We start from the raw sequence: 18494 nt of genomic DNA, 5'->3' as shown, positions 1-18494 counted from the left end.
CGATGGACAAAAGGGTCGCCAATATTTTGGCAACCATGGGCAAGATCCAAACAGCCCCTCCCAACAGATTCAAATCCCTCGTTCGTCGTGGAATTTTTCCATGTGTTGTTTTCATGGACTAGCAAGATGCCCGTGCATTGCACTGAACATGAAGATGCATTTTTTACAAACTCCCGCATGCATGCAAGGGATAATTAATGTCCTCCTTTTCTAGTACCACGAGGCAAACACCATTAATATTGCATCGATTAGTGTTAGTGGCCTTGTATATCTGCAAATTGTAATTTTGATAGTGGCCCCTTGTATATAAAAATGGAGGGATAAAGATGAGAGATAAGGTGAGGAGGAGTGGGGCGTGGTGGTGAATGGTGGTCGGACTGGGTGGAGGCATGGGGATGGACGGTGCATTATGTCTAGGTTTGTATCTCTCTCACACACACCCACGTAGGTGGGGGACGTGCACGAAGAGAAGAGGTGCACGCACGACGCACGTACTCCCGTCTCTTTCCCAACCACACCCGCGTGGGTACACGGTGGAGCTCATTTCTGTACGAAAAAGGCAGCCCACATGGTAATTTGGCACGTGTACTGGTTGTCCACTTGGTGGAGGGAGGATCGTCTACCACGGGTGAACAAACAAATTGCGACTTGATGCGTTATGTTAAATTAAAAAAATAGGCAAACCATGTGGGGCTTACCTTAGAGGCAAGGCTCTATACACTGGTGTACATTTGATGTGTCCTGTCAACTCGCAGAACGAGGAGAAGCTTGCTTAGTACGCCATCTCCCTCGCCCACGGGCGCGGTGGCTCGCAGGATGACGTGAAGCTTGTTTACGAGTAGTAGTAGTACTACTACTGTACGCCTTTACGCCCGCTCCCTCGCCCACGCGCGCGGTGGCTCGTAGCCCGAGGAGAAAATTTTATTACTCCCTCCGTTAACTCCTCGTCCCTACTACGTACTTTGGTTAGTACTCCCTCCATTTACTTATACAAGGCCACTATAAAAAAATACATTTTGCATCTATACAAGGCCACAAATAGTAATCGAGACAAAAGTTACTACTCCCTCCTTTCCAGTTTATGGCTCAATTTCAAAATCTCTCCAACCAAGGTAGACGGTGAGTGGTCGAATTAATTTCGTAGTTTGCACAAGTAATTAGTACGCTCGTTTTTCTCAAGAAGTTATGTTTACCGAGGCATTAATTAGAACGAATGCATGAATGACCACTAAATTTCCATGAACTTGTACATGCATTGGTTAGTTTCCTCTTGACACTGCTTGCGTCGGGTGATCTAATGCACCTCGAAATCCAACATGTAATGGTACTACTACTAGTATAGTAGAATTGAGACTTATCAAATGGAAAACGAATGTTTTTTAGATGAGCCCTATAAACCCTAGTGGGTACGTACTCCGTAAAAACATTTTTTTCCAAAACTAAGTCGCTCCCTTTCATGAATTCTGTAGTATACTCCTCCGTCGACGCTCCCTTTCATGAATTCTGTACTTCCTGTCGCCGACATGTGGGACATATAGCAATCGGGTCAACGTGTCAAGCACCAAATAACTGTGCAGAACAGCAGGGGGGACGCACCCCACTCGTACTGGCCCAGTAGTAGTAATGAGCAATGAGACGTCAAATCACAATGCCGCACCTTCCCAGACGGACGAAGAAACCATTATTTCACACTTCGGTTCGCCATCTCAAACCACATAGTATTTCTTCTGCCTCAAGAGGGACACGCGCATCGCCTTGGTACATCATGACACGTGGGACCGCATGACAGGCCATGCTCCCCCGCCGATCGCTTGGTAAAATCACCTCATTTTTACTATACTTCCTCCGTATCGGTTTACTACATGGCATGCACGTCGTTCTAGGTTGATAATTTAACTGGCTATATATGTGATGAACAGTACTCTAGCCTTTTAAAAAATGTATACTTTTGTACAGTAGTACTATCAATGGATTGCGCCATGGAGCAAAAATTGAAATTAAAAAAAAGGTCGTACATATAGAGAGCGCTCGTCACCAAATTATGCATATAGTACTATTAAAAAGCTAGTACGTGCTTAATTGGGGTGCTAAATTCTATTAAAGAAATACTAGTAGTATGTACATACTGAAGAGTTAAAGTAACAAGAAGAAACATAACATAGTTCTGCTGGGGGCTCAGCACAACACACCCCTCAAATTAAACTAAGCACACCTAAAATTAAACTATGCAACTAATTTGGTAGACACTGCATTAGAAGTTTAGAACCACCATGAGCAACGACACTGCCACCTTACTCGGAGTCCTCGTCCACATCCTCAACTTCGTCCTTGTCCCTCTCCCTCTTGGCCGATACTTCTTTGCTTGAACCACACACTTGGCTGTTGCTCTTCATCCAACCCTTGTAGATATTGAAGCAAAGGTAGCCATTCATTGCAGCGTAGTGGATGTGGTCTATATCTTGTACATTCCGCTGCCATGCATGACAATGAAATGTGTATGGAGGTTTCTCTAGTTTACCGTATGAAGGATGAACCATGTCTCCTGCCAGGGTCAGCATTGAAGGCTGGCGAGAGGACACCAGCCGATTCTTCTGGAGGTCAAAGGTTTTGCCTACAACGAGGCCTATCTGACGCAGGACTTCTTTGTCGTTACCAAAGTCTACAGTAACGAATTTGACTAGGTTGCTCTCGAGGAAGTCCTTAAAATCCTAGCACTCAACGTCGGCATGGCATATGTGGTAGACCAAGCATAAGTCATGCACGCAAACCTGGATCATGACGGGCTTCTTCCTCTCTTCGTCCTTTAGATCCTTCTCTGGTCCCAGGACTGTGGTGTACTCAATATCTAGACAAGCGACCCACTCATCATCTGAGTCTTCGAACATGCGTCTGAAGCGAGAAAGGCATCCTTTCAATGTCGCGGAAGAACGGGTGTAGATGACGTCCAACTCATCGCCGGTGATGGTTCTAACCTTGTACTCACCGCCGATCGTGGAGATTTGGGACGCCATGGATTTGGGAGGAGGGTTAGGATTAGTGGAACTGCCGTAATGTGAATGGGCGGGACGACTAGGAGCGAACCGCCGTAGTATTGAAGGATGTGCGGGGATGAGTAGGAGCGAACTGCCAGCGTGCGAACGGCAGGGTAGTGGCTTTCCATTCTCCCATGATACGGGCTTCTGAGAGCCCTTGGATCTAAGATCAAACGATTGCATGGCGTGATTCTAGACCTATGGGTGAATATCAAATCCTGGAGGGTTATTCTGCAAATTTTCAGCAACTTAGCATGCGACCATTTGATCTCAGATCCAAGGGCTGCTAGCAGCCCGTATCATGGTTGCGCCTACCACGACCGTCGCGTCGCTCGCGTGGTCGCGCCCTTGGAGATTTAACACGGTGCGTTAGGCTATCTGATGTTGGCATGTCATACATAATCATCACTTAGTCACTCATACTACAACAAGGTTGGCTATAAGGTTGGCTATAAGTGTATTTTTTTACTCCTCTCTATCTCTTTCTTCGTACTCCCTCCGTCCCATAATATAAGAACATGTTTGACACTAGTGTAGTGCCAAAAATGTTCTTATATTATGGGACACAGGGAGCACTAGTATTTATTGCATTTGCCAAGGAATGGCCTCTTCCAATGAAATGGTGTTGCTAAGTTTGCTTCATTTAATTAGCTATAGACTCAAATTGTCTTTTCACCTAGGTACACGCGCTTAGCACCGTTTCTTCCTTGGGTCACCAAACTAGTCTCTCTCTTCTTGATTAACTTGCCACATGAGACTTTATGCCTATGTGGCAAGCTTAAGCACCTGTAGGAGCAAGTAAAAGTAAGTACAATAGTGCGCTTTACATGGCATTTTTGCATATGTGGAGGAAAGAGAGGCAAGGAGAAAGTGGAGAAGTGGGCTCTCATGCAAGAGCCAGCCTCTACTACATGGTGGAGCATTGGGAGAGGCACCTGTATGGAGGTGGTCAGGAATCGGGAGACTCACGCCGGTCGTAGCGCCGCAGTTAAAATGATAATGGCAAGTCAAATCACGGGGCCCCACCTGTCCAGCAGTAACTCGCTGTCAAATCACACAGCCCTACGTTTGCAGCAGCCTACTCCCTCGTCTTCTCGTGTCTCTGTCAAACCGACTAGGCGGAACTGCCCCGCCTACCGCGCAGGAAAAGCCCCGCCCTCAACTTTTAAATACAACTACATCCGCTTAAGAATCCAATGATATACTTTTTGTGACATAGTAACTCATATTTAGTTAGTCAAATGGATGACCTAGAACTACGTGCAGGCCCTATAAACCGAGACGCCTAAAAATAAAAAAACCAAGACGGAGAGGGTAGTTCAGCACGTATCTTTTTAGATCAATATAGTCGGGATTCACCAAGGAGCAAAACCAAGTGGTAGGCTGCTCCTGTTGTGTTGGCGTAGCAACTCAAGCAGGGTCAGTCCGCACACGAAATGGCGACACACTTAACAGGACCCCTTTAGCCGACATGTGGCTCATCCACCATCTTGTTCCACGTGCGATGCACCAAATTATAGTTCGAAGCAGCGGTTGGAATTGGAGGCACCCCGTTCGTAGCGCCGCAGTAGTAGAAAATGAGTGATGAGGGGTCAAATCACAAAGCCCCACCTTTCCCGCATTAAGCTGGACGGATGAAGCAACCATCATTTCACTCTAGGGCACAAGAGCATAAAGAAAAGAGAAAACAATGATGCATGCGGCAGCTACCTAGGGCACCCTAGGGTAGGGGTCTCCACTACAGATCCTTTTTTTTGAAAGCGCCTCCACTACAAATCGGCTTCTCCCTCGTCCTCTTGAAGAAAACCGATGATGAGTGCGGTGGTAGGGTTTGTAGGAGTACTACGGCGTGCGGTGCCACGTCGTAGTAAACGGGTTCGAGTCGACGCCTTAAATATGTGTGGGCCGCTTGGTTTTATGGGAACGAGTCAACATTTTGGGTTCGGGGACCAGTGGAGATATAGAGGTTGTTTGGTTTGTGACTAACTTAGCCAAAGATTTCCACAACTGAGGTTAGGCAAGTTTGATCAACTTATATGAGTGTTTGGTTCAAACCACATCTTAGGCGGGCCACACTTGGGCCCCACATGGCATACACACAAAAAGTGTGGCAAGATTCTCTTAGGCCTGCCAACTCGTGGCTCTCATTTTGATGAACTAACCTTAGGCAAGCTTGGCAAAAATGTGTGGCAAAGTGTGGCAATGCTAGTCCTAGAACCAAACAGCCCCATAGTACGTACAAAAAATTATGGACTTAGGTTCGACCGAAAGGCAATGATGCATGGGCCCTGCATTTTGATATACCCGGGGCCGCGTCAAATTTGCTACTCTACTCAAAACTAGTAAGGTACACATGTATTTAACGCATGAGATTTTGAAACCAAATTATGAATAAATACACACTATAGCATGTAAAGCTTTGAGTCATATATGCATGATGTAGATGTTCTTATAGTTCATCTCATTCAAAATCAATTAGTTTTATAAAAATGTTAAGATTCATGGGGTTTTGCATTGTAAATCATAAAGTAAAAAACAAATAATGGCAATTCATTTAGAAAAAAATAATCAATTATGATACAAGAGATTCTAGAACAAAGGAGAAGTGCTTGTGTTTTGAGGTTTGTGCATTATGCTTAAGTTCAACCATGGAGTCTTCTAAATTGTACATGTGGCAGATCTGGTGGAATGTTGATGATATCCAACAGCCAGTAGTGCTCGGATTTGCCTATCTCTGCACTGTCGGGTTAGCTTCATCTAGCGACCATCTTTCAAAGTTATTGGCACACTATATAGTTCTTGCCATAGTTGCATGTTTTGGAAAAAAGCTACTAGTGGGTTGTACTATCTATTTAGGAATAGAAGATGTATACATGGAAGTTGTAGGGAAAGAGATGACATGGAGCATCTCAATTCCTATGAGTAGGGATTGGAAAAGAGATGTCATTTGGTTCACATCATAGGAACTTTTCTATTGAATCTAGAGATGACATGTATCTCAATTCCTATGAGGAGGGATTAGAAAAGAGATGTAATTTGGTTCATATCATAGGAACTTTCTATTGAATATACGCTAATGTTTATTTCCTTTGAAATTAAGGGAGTATAGGAATCCATTCATATGAACCAAGTGGCTCTAAAGCTATAGAAATGATATCATGTTTATTTCCTTTGAAATGTGGAGTATATGAATCTATTCCTATGAACCAATTGGCTCTAAAGGAAAAAATCCTATAAAATCATATCATATAGAGTTCCTATGATATTCCTCGACACTAAAGGATGCTTGAAATTGTTGCGGGTGATACGATGGTCTTTCTTTGTAGACTCCTCACCCATCTTTATAGTTACCTCTCGAAGATGAATGAAATGATATATACATGGTATTCTACATGTGCAATTTGGTACACGAAAATTCGGTAAAAGTTTGCGAGGTTCGAATTTTCAATAAAGCTATATGCACTTTATTTCGGAACGGAGGGAGCATACGATAGTTGCTAACACTCACGTGGAAGATTTGTGTGTAGGAGGAGTGGCTGTTCTGTTAAATGACATGGCAAAACTGACACTGTCAGATGCCGATCTAACGGTTCTTACGGCGTTCGTCAGGAAAAGGCTTGTGGCGAATGTTTGTCGGATAATGATTTACGGACACATGCATTGCAATTATACATGCCCCCCTCTCTCTCATGCACACGCACCCTCACGAGTCACCACTCTCCCAAGTCCTCTCGCAGACTCGCATGTCGCACCCACCGTCTATTTGTAGGTAGACGTCACACACATATGTGCTCTTCACACCCTACCCTCAGAACTTCTAAAAAACAAAAGACGGCGCGCACATTTTATTTTAGCTCATACGTCACACACTTATACTATTACTCTTGCGGCGAACGTTCTTTGGGCATAGTATATTGTACTCTCACGAAGAGAAGCGGTGCACGCACGCACTAGTTCTCTCACGCCCACTCGCGGGTACATGTAGGAGCGCATTTTTTTTGAAGCTGGTACAACAAAATCACTCCACTATATATAAAAGCAGGAGCCTTAGTGCTTGCTTTACTAGGGTTCCTCTCGTTCACTCTCTCATGCTCTCTAGATATAAGCAACACATAGGTGGCCACACTCTCTCTCAGCTCACGGCTGGTCACAAATCTGGCCGGACAACCTCGACCGGGGCAGGGGTGTAGGTGCATTGTTCACGCTATCGTCGGCAGAGAGGGAGGAGACCAACGGCTGCCCGCGCATCCCGATCGGCGGCCGTGTCGTTCTCTCCGAGAGAGCGCTGGCTCGGAAGGGCCTCTGACCCCTTCTTCCTCCCTGCGGTATTGTGGCCAAGATGCGGTCTCCCGACGCCGTCTTTGCCACATGCCGACGACCCTCAGGTATATATTCCTTCGAAACCTGCCTTGCTCTACTGCCCCAGCTCCCTTCGTGTGGACCCTTTTCTACTTCCGTCCACTGTTCCAAAGCCACCTAGGCTTCTACTATTTTTAGAAGTAAAGCTAGTTCATACAATCGACTCAAAGCGTTGGTTCAAACAGGGAAGAAAGTGGGAAAGCTATAGCATGAATCTAAGACTTGGTTCTAAGAGGAAACGGGGGAAAGTAGTAATATCTGTCACTGCTTAAATAACCATATTTCGTATTTGCGCAAACAGGGATGTCTGTCTCCATATCGTTTCAGGATCTCTTTCTCCGTATCGTTTCTATCCGCGCAATCAAAAGCACACACCTCAGTTTTAGTACAACGGCGCAAAATGAGATGGCTATCCCTCGTTGTCGTCGTCTAACCTCCCGTCTTCAAGGTATCCCTACATTGGTAGTAACTAAGGTAGAATGACCAACACAATCTAAAAGAAGCTGATTCGTACGTTTTACTTCCTGATTGCAGTGCAGGGACGAGCGAAAACAACTACATCCTAGTCCGGAATGCACTTTCTACCAGTTCATCCATGGACCAAGGACTAGCTGGCACGGCTGCACGGCGGTTTTTTGGACAGGTGCGCGGACAAGAGGCATTGTGGTCTGCTTATTTCTGCAAATAGCGGTTCTTAAATTTAGTGGAATGCACAAGCATTTCAGCTGGTCAGTACACTGCATGGTTCAGTTCAGCATTCCAACAAAGACCACAATTATAATCGGTTATTCTGGAATGAGAGAACCTAACCCTGGATGGTGGCAACAAGAAAAACCAGAGTGAACTCCAGGAAATTTAAGCCTGCCAGGAGGCCCTTTGCTCAGAGAAGCCTTGCTTGTTTTTCCTGATTTGTAAACCTTCTCACAACTTTGTCTGTTGCTGTGAACTAGTATATGTTTGTTATGTTCTATGAATCATTGAGATGTATAAAATTGATTAACTTATGTTTTTCAAGTTTTTTAGGAAGACGAGTTTAATGTGAATGTTCCACATGAGCGCTGGACTAGCGTGTGAATGTTTGGAATTTATTACATTGTGGCCTCAATTAACTGCATGAACCACTGTAACAAGATACATAGTTGCTTATATTTTAGACATCAGATTATTGATTGTTAGCTGGTCGATAGCCTAGTGTTAAAGCGAGCTGAGCCAATGTGCCGTGTTTTGCACAACTGCTTACAAGTGGGGTACCACCAACAGTGCTTACAAGTACTTATGTATACGTCGGCGCACGGTTCTCGAACGAGTGCTCTATTTCATCAAAACACACATTGCTCGTATGATAAACTGTGACAACTTATGTCTTACCATGCCATAATCAATAAAAAACTAGTGAGGACGCATCTATTTCGACAACAATTACGATGGTTCTCACACGATTCACGGGCACACAAAAGTAGCAACAGCTCCCATAGACCGATTCAAACAGAGTACTAGCCCCAGAGGGGTCGATAACGGGCAAGGTTCGGATAATTAGACACAATCCAAACTACTATTAAACACTAGCTGGGGCAACTATTTCATGCCTCGATCTAATTTGGGCTGGACACAAGACGGACCTTGCCATGAACATCATCGAGGACGTCCCGCAGCAGCTCAATCCTATGAACCTTCAAGAAGACAACCTTGTGGCCTTGCCACTGATAAAATTGTTTGTGGAGGCATGCCACGTCATCTTCCTGCGTAAGCTTGACAAGAACAGTATGCCTCACAAACGAAGGAGTAGCTTTGAACTTCTTGTGCTTCAGTACACCCTGGACAACACGCCTGACAACAGTGAGGCTGTAATACAACTCTTCATTGGTATAACCGCAAATGGCTTTCAGGATCCAACAGCCTAAGAACTCTGTTTTCCCAGTGCGTATATTCAGGTCGTCCGCCTCATAGTGAGTGATATGTACAACCACACAATCCTTGTCTGCATCAGGGCTCTAATTGAAACAGAAACAAATTCTGAATTAATTTTCAGTATAAGAAACACAAGTTATTTAAACCACTATGTATAGCATGGCATCGAAGCTAATAAAATTTTTCATTATTAATCACCACATACTTCCTTTTCTAAAAAAAATCACCACATACTTAGATGAAAAACCACAATCCAGATCGGCAAAGAAGGAAATCACCTTGGGCAGCTCAGCGGGGGGGACACATCCTCGAAGGGGGAAAACTGCTCCTGCAGTGCCACGAGGGCTATAACCTCAAATGGGGCGTTGACCATCTCAGTAGTGGCCGTGAGCATATCTGGGGTTGTCTCGATGGATGCCTCCATCTTCTTGGAGCTCTCTATCTCGTGGGGATCAGCCTCCCACGTCTGCTCCAATATCGGCAGATCTTTGCCTGGTTCTCCTTGGTCCATCATGAAACTGATGAATACTAGGAGACCACTGAAACGAAAACACAATCGCAATGACAATGAAACAAAAAAGAGAGTGAGGATCGGTTACTGCTTTGCAAAATTTCTTTTTTTTCTCTGAACGAAAATATACCGACATCACGGATCCGCTTACCTTCCCTTCGTTCGGAGAGAAGAACAGTGCAGATGCGAGTGTTGCCTTTCTTGAAGACGGTGAGGGAGAAGGGGATTCAGTGAAGAGTGAAATGATCGTTGCTTCGTCCATCAAACTTAGACTGTGGGGAGGTGGGGTTTTGTGATACAACGGCTCGTTACTGCCATGCTACGACCGGGGTGACTCTCCACCTGCATACTACCTTCTAATTTGGTGGGTGGCATTTGGGCCCGCGCGCTGCATGGCCCGCATGTCGGTGAACAAAAGTATAACGTCATTCAGTAGAGGGAGACGTTTCAATGACCTAGGAGGAGCCAGAAGCGGTAGAGTGTCTCCACTGTACTAGTAGTAATTGTTTTTCTAGGTAGTTGTAGAATGTCTCCACTGTACTAGTAGTAATTGTTTCTCTGGGCCCAAGACAAAACAGCCCATCCACACTAGTAAATAGTAAAATCAATTCAAAAGCTCATATATTTACTGAATTGACGGATGGGTATGTCGAAGAGCAAAAAAAAGGAGTTTCAGGTGGGCAAAGAGCTTTTGAACGTGCCGGGCTTCTATTTACAACATATTGTGGTCATAATCCAGTAAATTTTACGACCCAGGATGTTCATTCTATGGACCTGACTGATCCATTTGACTTTGACTGCCGAAAACAGTGTTGGAGTTAGATGTTGTTGCCCTTTTCAATCTGGTTTTTTTGTAAACCTGATGAACAATTAACCCTCGTGCTTTTGTACAGTTTGTAAGCTGGAGTTAGATGTTCCTGCCCTTTTCAACTCGGCTGTGACTGTCATATTTTCTTTAAAACAAGGCAAATGGCTTGCCATTCGTTTAATTTAGAGTGAAATATTGTAACAAATCCCAACCAAGGGAAATAACATCACTCTCGCCGGCTGCTTGAGCTCACTATGCATTACAGAAGCCAAGTGATTAGCCCCCACCAGCACCCACAAACTTATTTCGAACTAGCACATCAAGTGGGCTATAAATTTTCATAGGAAAGGCTGCATGACCGTGACAGATTTGGATTCTGACATTTGGGACCCACAAGGAAATAGCCTATCCAAGGTGGTGCGGACTTACTAGCCAGTCAACAAATGATTCTGCCTACCATCCATTGGATTGACATCCAACATCTGTCGTGTATCTTCTATCTCTTGTCTTCCTCTTCCTCCAGACGCCCAAACCAAACCACCCCGTCAGCTCCGCCTGCTCCCGCCTCCCATGGCTGGCTGCGCCTCCGCCGCCCTAACATACGTACCCTCCAATGTTGGCCAGTCCCTCCCTCTATTCCCGCACACGTCCTGTTATTCTCCGGCGACGTCAGCCCCAACACGCACCCGCGCCCGAACCAGTCAACCCTCGTACTCCCCTCCGCCTGCGACTGGACTGGCGCATCTTCATCGGCTCCTATTCGTTCCGTCCGAGGCCTCGCCGTCGTCCTCCGCCTTGCGGCCTTGGTCCGCTCGCCGTGCGCGGTGCGCCGCCCTCTTGCGTCGTCAACGTCATCAACAACCGAGAGGAACAAGGAGATGACTGTACGTGGAGAGGATGACAGTAGGGACCCACCAACGTCATGGCAGTACGCAAGCAGGTGCCTCTATAGTACAAGCCCAAAAATATGGTTCCTCCTAATGGTTGGACATCTGGGGCTCACGCCATTGTCAACTTAGTCAATAAACGAGAGAATTACAGTACGAGCGGCTGAAGCCAGGGACCCAGCAAGTCGCGCAGTTTTTTTTGAGGAACAAGCAGTTGTTATTTATACTAGTTTTAGCGACAGATCAGGGTAACAACGGGGCTGTGCGGGGGCTGTGGCCCGTCTAGCCAGGGTTTTATTTACGTTTACCACATCATGAGCCCAGTTATGTTTTTTTCTTGCTGAAAATGGCTAGCCCAGTTCTATTTTTTAAAAGAAATACCCAAACAAGGCCTGCTTGCTTTATCGGCCCTGCTGGGCTGCAAATCTTTCAAGACGAGGAGAGTTTTATTCGGTTTTCCCAGAAATGGGTTGTACATTTTTAAAACACATCAAACCGGGAATTAGTTTCAATTTTTTTCATTACAAGATCTTAAATTCCATTGATTTTTTATGCGTGGACAATTATTTGGATTTTATATTTATATAAATTATTTTTCAAAATAGTTTGAATGTGAATCGATATTTCTGGATTAAAAATAGTTGACCGCACCGAAATATGCAAAATTTTGTATACTTTTTAACCGTGGCCACAATATGGGGCATAATGCTAACAAAAAGAAGATGGGCTCAAAAAAAATTCTTAAGAATTAGCAAATGGGTTGTACATTATTAGAAATAATGGCAGATGGGCTGTATGCTATTTTCCACAGATTTGAGGCTTTCCTCAAAAAAGGTTGATGCACAAGCACTGACTGTTGGATGTCCATCCAACGGCCGTCGTGCTTTTTCAATCTCTGCTCTTCCTGCTCCAGCCGCTCAAACAAGCGCCGGCGGGACTACCTGCTCCCTCCTCCCCGCGGTCGGCTGTGCTGCCGCGCAGGCCTCACCGCCCCACCGTACTCCCATCGCTGGCCTAGCCATCCCTCTACTCACCCACACCTGTTGTTATTCTCCGGCGATGACAGACGAACCAGTAAACCCTCGTACAGTCGTACTCCCCTCCGCATGGGAAACAACTGCCGAGTCTTCCCTGCCTCCGTGTCATCCCCTTCCTAGGCCACACCGTCGTCCACCGCCGTGGTGCTCTCGGCATGGCGTGGTCAATGTGGTCAACGACCGACTTACATCGGAAGAGTACTATGCGTGGAGACGCTGACAGCTGGGTCCAGAGCCGCAGCAAGGAAGTGCTTCCTTATTACGCACAAAATAATTATTCCTCCACCTGACAGCGGGGACCCACCAAACGGGCCACCGTATTTCGCAAAAAAAACATTTCCCCCCTGACTGCTGGGACCCACCAGCTACACCTTCGCATGCAAGGAAGTGTGTCCGGGCAAAAAAACGATTCGCCCCCTAACTGCTGGGACCTACTAGCTACATCTTCGCACGCAAGGAAGTGCCTGACAGTCGGGATCCACCTGGTCGAAGCGTACGTAGCGTTGTCATTTTGGTCGCAAACTTGTACGTACATATATACTGGTGGATGTAGAGGCGCGCACGTGTCATAGTAGAGGCGCGCATGTAGCATGTACACATACGTACAGTGGCCAGGGTGCAAGAAAGAAAATATGGCCACGTATGTGTACATATGGGCGGGGTCTCGAACGCCTACTCGCGCATACGTATGGCGAGGGCTCGTTGACATGGCTGGGTCGGAACGGAGAAACAACGTTGTCGTCGTGTTCATGGGGAGGCAATGGAATGTGTCGTGTTCATGGGGAGGCAATGGAATGCGTCGTGTTCATCGGGAGGCAACGGAACACGTGGGAGCCAACCGGCTGGATCGGAACGGAATGCATGGTCGTGTTCATCGGGAGGGCTTGGACGGAACATGCGATGGAAACGAGGCCTGGCGTATCGCAGAATGGAGGAAATGGCCTTGTGTTCGACCGACCACGTTCGAAATGGGATCCTGTTCATCGGGAGCGGTCTGGCATACCGCAAAATGGACGAAACGGACCTCCTACGGTCAAAACGGGGGTCCTATTGATCGGGAGGGGTGTGGTGTACTCCAAAACAGAGGAAACGGACCTCCTACGGTCGAAACGGGGTCTTGTTGATCGGGAGGGGTGTGGCATACCGCAAAACGGACGAAACGGACCTCCTACGGTCGAAGCGGGGGTCATGTTCATCAGGAGGGGTGTGGCGTACCGCAAAACGGGACTCCACGGGATATTGTTCATCACCACCGTCGACCTCCTCCAGCCTCCACGGGCTATCGTCGACCTCCTCCAGCCTCCACGGGCTCCTGTTCATCCAGCCTCCACCGCGCTCTACTCCACTGGCTACTGTTCAACCACCCCTCCACCGTCTACTGTTCATCCAGCCCTCCACACCACGGGGTCATGTTCAACCACCCCTCCACCATCTACTGTTCATCCAGCCCTCCACACCATGGGGTCCTGTTCATCCAGAGGCAATGCCACCGCTCACTGTTCATCCAACCCCCCCGGGCAACGCTCACTGTTCATCCAATCGATCGGCTTCGGTTAGCAGCACTAGCGAAGGAATCGCTCGATCAGGTTCAGTTAACAGCCATCGATCGATCGCTCGGGTTCAGTAACGCGTAGCCTGCAGTGCAATCGCTCGGGTTCAGTTATAGCCCAACGCCTCGCTCGGGTTCAGTTAGAGCCAATGCCTCGCACACACGCGCGTATGTGTACGAGAGAAACGCGCATCGCTCGGCCCCCGACCTCCCACCGTAACCGGGAACTTCCCAAAATTTTCCTCGCCCTCCCTTCTACCATGGTTTTTTCTATCATGGACGGCCCAAAGAATGTCATGCAGCTGCGTCTGTGGCCCACCCAGGACGAAAAGCCCATTTTCTGTCATGATTTTTTGTCATATAAGTAGGAGCCCACAACATCTATGATGATATCGGGTTTTGTCACAATTATCGTCATAGAAGTGTCATATGTATGACAGAATTTTTTTTGTTCGGCCCAAAATGTCACGGATGTGTCTTTTTTTGTAGTGTACCCATTTCTCTCCTTAGGTTTCTTTTCTCTCAATATCTGACACACACACACAAAGACACACGCAGCACAACACACACACACACACTCCCCCGAGCACACAATTCATCCCCATCCAAGGTTATACGACGACCACTCTCGCTTGTGCTTCTTTGCACCCCAACATGCACAACACCTCAATCTTCAAAGAGGGCATCGAGCAGATTGAAGACGGCGACCACACCGCGCTAGAGAATGCGGGGTCATCTGGAAGCAGGGTGATGTGATGACGGCTGACTGGCTCCTTCCCCCACCCTCTCTCTCTCTCTTGCACAAAATTACCAACCCCTCTCTCCCCCGCACAAAATTGTTAATCCCTCAACGCACGAGATCCTTCCCCTCTCGTCCATGTTTTTCCAGCTCTCTCATCAAACGTGTTGTCTCTTCTCCTTCCACATATACAGAATCCATATGCACACGCATCTCATGTATATTACATGCATCCATCTTTCTCACAGACCTAACTTCTTCCTCTATCTTTCTCTCTCTAAGCCTCTCTCTGTCTCGTTAGGTTTGTCTCCTGCTCTCTCGTCCACATACATACAATCTTTCCCGGCCTATCTGCTCCATCTTCAAAAGCTCTCTCTGCATGTTTCATTCACACATTGGGATATGTCAAAATGTTGCTTCTATAATGGCTGATGTAGAGTTATGGTTGTTTTTGTTGCATCCTACAAAGTAATAACTATGAAATGCATTTAGATTCTCATTTGACTGGGATTATGTGAGTTTGAGCATGTTGTGAAGTACTATAGACCTTGTATACATCTTGGGATTCGACAATGATTGTAACTATTGAATTGTATAGACCATTACATTCGAAGTCAATAGCCTAATATATTTATTTCACAATTTCAACAAATGATTAGTTCACTACAAACTAAGAAAACAAATGTGTACTCCCTCCGTTTTTATTTAAGTCTGCGTATTAGCATTGGTCAAAGTCAAGTTTTGTAAACTCTCAGAAAGCTTATAACAAAAAATATTAACATATACAATAACAAATAAATACCATTAGATTCATTATTGAATGTACTTCACATCATACATATTTGTTATGGTAAATGTTTATATTTTTCTATAAACTTGGTCAAACTTTAGGAAGTTTGACTTCGGTCAAACCTAATATGCAAAGTTTACTACTACTACTCGCTAGTTACTTAGCCGAATCACTCAACACGCCACACGGAGAGTCCAGTGTCACAAAATTTTTAGGTCAGCGGGAAAATCTCCTGCGACCCTGATTCGAGCAGTGGGAAGTTACCATCATAGCCTTCGGAACAGGCCTACGGATGACGCTTGGTAGGGGGCTGTTTTCATAACTTCAGGTTCACCCTACCCAGCCAACCCCACCCCGGCACCCAGAGTAGTACACCTGAATACTCCCCATTTTCTATCCCCACCGCAAAACAGACTTCTCCACGGCACCGCAGCCTTCGTGCTCCTCCCATTTACATCGGCGCACTCATCCACCGCAGCGCATCTGCCTCATCGATGACCTCGTACGCCGCACTGGAGCCGGTCCACCGTCGTTGTCGTACACGGAGCCTCTTCCCCGGCATCGTCTTCCACGGTCTTGGATCTGCTTCCCGGAAGCCGACGCCAAGCGCAGAAGTACCACCGTCGTGGACAATGAACTGACTCCCGTTGCCGACCATGACTCACAGAAGCCGCCGCGACCATCGTTCTCCTCCTCGATTGGTAATGTGTGTATTGAATCACTTCTCAGTACATGTGCAGTTCCAATTTTGTTCATACCTACCCTTCAAATTTCGTGGGTGCTATTGTTCCCGTAAAAGTAATTGGTTATAGCCTCCATTGTCCAACAGAATATCAGCTTGTAATTGCGTGTCGCTCCTGTATCGCGCTGTGCTTGGGTAGGTTTTTCATCTACAACCAGTAGTGTGGCAAATGATGGAAAAGTTTTTAGAACTAGCAAGATGCTCATGCGTTGCACGCAACAAGATGCATTTGTATGAGTAGTTTATCTTGTGGGAGAAAAGGATGAACGAGGGAAGGCCTTATTTGCAAATCTAGAGAGGGGTATGGGTATCTTTTTGCAAAATTCCCATTTTTTTCCTTCCTATCTGTCAGATATAAATCGGACGGCCTATATTGCAAGAAAAAAGTATAGAGAAAAAAAGTAGACAGTAAAGAAAGTAGAGGTAAATATTAAATATTAAATAAATATAACAGTAGAGAAGAGAGTAGAGATAGCAGAGAGGTCGGGAATGGATTGCGCGCGTGGGAAAAAGCGGTCGGGCGTGCGCTAGTTTTGGCGCACGGCGTCCAACGCGTTTTATAAAATCCAACGCCCTCCCCCCCACTCTGTGCCTTGCCACCGCTCTCTCCCCTCTCTGTGCCTCACCACCGCTCTCTCCCCTCTCTTTTTCGCCTCGCCGCCGCCGCGCCACCATGCCGCCACATCGCCGGGAAACTTGGGGATACCGCGGCGTCCGTGCGCGCCCCTCCGGTGGCTTCTCCGCCGAGATTCGGTTCCGCAGGATGCGCCTCGGCCTCGGCAATTTCGACACCACCAACGAGGCCGCCCGCGCGTACGACGCGGCGGTGTGGCGCCTCCGGTGGCCTCATAGAACATTGAACTTCCCCAACGTGCCGACGCGGGAGCGGGCGCAGGAGCTCGTGCCTCTGCCGCGGCTTAGCACCGACGAGGATCATCGCAACAACCGGAGGAGGGAGCACCGTCTCGGCATCGCCGAGATGGACGAGGAAGCCATGGCGCTGTAGCGCCAACACTTCCTGCAGGACATCATCAACGAGCGCGAGTTCTACACGCAAAGGAGGGCGGAGAGGGATAAGAGGAGGGCGGAGCGAGCCGCCTATCGCGAGGACAAGCGTAGGCGAAAAGCGGACGCTCAATTCAACATGAGGCTAGGAGCAGCGTCGCCCTGGGAATCCGACGATGATCAGTATCTTCACGCCTACAGTCAGACATCGGAGAAGGACATCACCGAGGAGGAGTCGGACGATGAGGAGTAGTTGAATTATATTTTTTTATCTCTCTATGATGAGAACTATCCTCTACTCTCTAGTATCTACTTCTCGATCTTAGCACTATAAACGCTTTTTTAAAGCGCCGCGCATTGCGATTCTGTTGGAGATGCTCTAACATGGCAGACGAGTGCTTTAATGTTGCCCACAAGATGCGCGAGTATTACTAGTAGTATATTTTTCTTGCCATGTTGAGATTTTAAAACCACGAGTGCGAACATGCAGAGGAGCAATGAAGACCAAACACGGGATATTCGGGACATCTTCAAGGAGCGTGGCAAGTTAAAGAGGAGCTGCACCGAACCTGTAAAATGAGCTTTGGTAAGTAACACCCTTTCAATTACTTTCGTGTAGCCTCGTGTTCTTCGATGTGTATATGTTGTAGTTTCTGTTTCTCTTAAGCATGGTGTTCTTCGATGTGTAATAAGAAGAGTCTTAATCGTCCTAATGCTTTCGTTTTTAGCTTGGTGTAGGAAGTGGGTGTTCTCACCTTGTAGTCTATTTTTATTTTATTTTTTCCTTTTGAATTCACTTCTCGGAGTTTTGTTTATCTGGCTTCTACTAAATGGATCTAGGTTGCTCTGAGTATTGATCTAAAAAAGAAGTAACTTCATGTCAGGATGCAGTTCCTCCGAGGAGGGAAGTATGGTCAACCTCGAGGTCATGTTTCCAAAATGAGGCTGGATTATACACAAGGTGCCAGTTCCCTAATGATGCTAGATTAGACACAAGGTGCAAATTCCCAGATGATGCTGGATTACACACAAGCCAGGTGGAGTCGTCAGTTGTTCGTGTCCTCGTGGCATTAGTAAAGGCTGAAAGAAAGCGTGCAGCAGCCCTTGAGAATGTAGCTGAGTTCCTG

General features: G+C 46.7%; 1 pseudogene; it reads left to right on the top strand.

Moving 5' to 3' along the window:
* Positions 1-17035: 17035 nt before the first annotated feature.
* Positions 17036-17620, top strand: LOC125518644 (annotated as a pseudogene).
* Positions 17621-18494: the final 874 nt, after the last annotated feature.

Source organism: Triticum urartu, chromosome 7 (assembly GCF_003073215.2).
Source record: "Triticum urartu cultivar G1812 chromosome 7, Tu2.1, whole genome shotgun sequence".
Lineage (NCBI taxonomy): Eukaryota > Viridiplantae > Streptophyta > Magnoliopsida > Poales > Poaceae > Triticum > Triticum urartu.
The sequence above is the reverse complement of the archived record's forward strand: the minus strand, read 5'-3'. Positions and strand labels throughout refer to the sequence as shown.